This window comes from Triticum dicoccoides, chromosome 3B (genome assembly GCF_002162155.2).
Source record: "Triticum dicoccoides isolate Atlit2015 ecotype Zavitan chromosome 3B, WEW_v2.0, whole genome shotgun sequence".
In the NCBI taxonomy this organism is placed as follows: Eukaryota; Viridiplantae; Streptophyta; class Magnoliopsida; order Poales; family Poaceae; genus Triticum; species Triticum dicoccoides.
In genome coordinates, this window is record NC_041385.1 from 141,636,025 (window position 1) to 141,637,801 (window position 1,777).

The window sequence follows — 1,777 nt, forward strand, 5'->3', positions numbered from 1 at the left end:
ATCAACCACATTGGTTCTGCTCATGCTGTACAGTATGTGATTCTGTCCTCCTGGTTTAGTCCGCATCATTACTTTGATGTTTGCAATTGTCGTCATGATCTATTTACTACTGATTCGGATTAAATCTCATACTAAATTGCTCATATATTCAACAATCCAATCCAAAAACCTGATTACAGGCAATTTACTCCGAGTGGTTTTCCTGCGCTTTTGAAGCTGCCTACTTTTAAGGGGGTGCAATATAAAAGGTGGCGCACAAGAGTAGTATATTGGTTTTAGATCATGTACTGCTATGACGCCACTAAGGGTAAGCCTGAGGGCGATCTTAATCCTACACAGCAGGAAGCTTTTCAGAACATGGATACCCTCTTCAAAGCCGCCTTGCTGAGTGTTCTTGATGATTCCATTGTGGATTCATATATGTCGTTTGACAGCGGCAAAGACATGTGGGTTGCGCTCGAGGCCACGTTTGGGCCCTCGGGCGCTGGCAACGAGTTGTATGTCATGGAGCAATTCTATGACTACAACATGACTGATGAGCACTCTATTGTTCAGTAGACTCATGAGATACAGTCACTCTCTAAGGAACTTGAGTACTTTAAGTGTGTGTTGCCAGACAAATTTGTTGCTGGGACCATCATTGCCAAGCTTCCACCTTCGCGGAACGATTTTGCTACTTCTCTGAAAAACAAGAGACATGAGTTTTCTGTTTTGGATCTCATTAGCACTGTTCATTTTGAGGAGAAGGTGAGAGCAAAAGATACACGTGCTCGGCTCGCTGAGGGAGCTTCTAGTGCCCACATGGTACACGAGAAGAACTTCCTGCCCAACCAGCCCCAAAACAACAAGAACAAATCTCAGGGGAAAGGCAAGTTTGATGCAAAGAACAAGCCGTCACATTCTACCAACTTCAAGAAGAATTCTCATAACGGGAAGGGATACAAACCTCAATTTTGGTAGCACCACACAAATTTTATATGGCTGCATCTACCTGCTGTCAGCTAACCTCATGGTGCTCCAAGTATTCCTACATTCGTAACTAGGTACAATGACCACCGCAAGATGAAATTAGCTTATTCGTACGTTGACTTGCTGAATGCAGTGCGGAACGATCCTGTCATATGTGGAGGAGCAAACAAGCAGTGCAGTCGAAGGTGGAAATCAACCAAGGATTTATGAAATTATATGTAATCTTCCTCAGGCAGGTCAGTATCCCCTTCGTCCAGACGATCGTGTTTTGTCATGCCGAGCTATTGATATGTGCTACTGTTTTGCAACACCGTTTAAGTATAGCTACTGTTTTCCTATCTTTTCAGATTCAGGACAATGAATATGATATCAGGGGAACTGCACAATATGGACCCATGTTGAGTCATTTCTATTGCCTCATGTGTTTGCTGCAAATGTGTCAGCATCAATTGCAAGATGAGGCAGCTAGCTAGCTGTGGAGTTGTCAACATGCTCAAAGTGCTCGCAGCATTGAGAAGAAACAAGCATGCCCAGGAAATTAATGCGTGCGCAGGGAGGCCCTTTGCTCAGAGAAGCATCGACCGATTTTCTTTATTTCCACACCTTCTCACAGCTTTGTATATTGGTTATAGTATGGTAAATCATTAAGATGCATAGACATGCTGAACTTTTGTTCTTCTGAATGTTAGTTTAATGTGAGTGTCTACATCCAGTACCGCATCCTCTAATTTGGTGGATGCACACAGAGAAAATAAATCTCCTTAATTTACTTCATAACCACCCTATTAAATAGGCCTAGTAACAAACC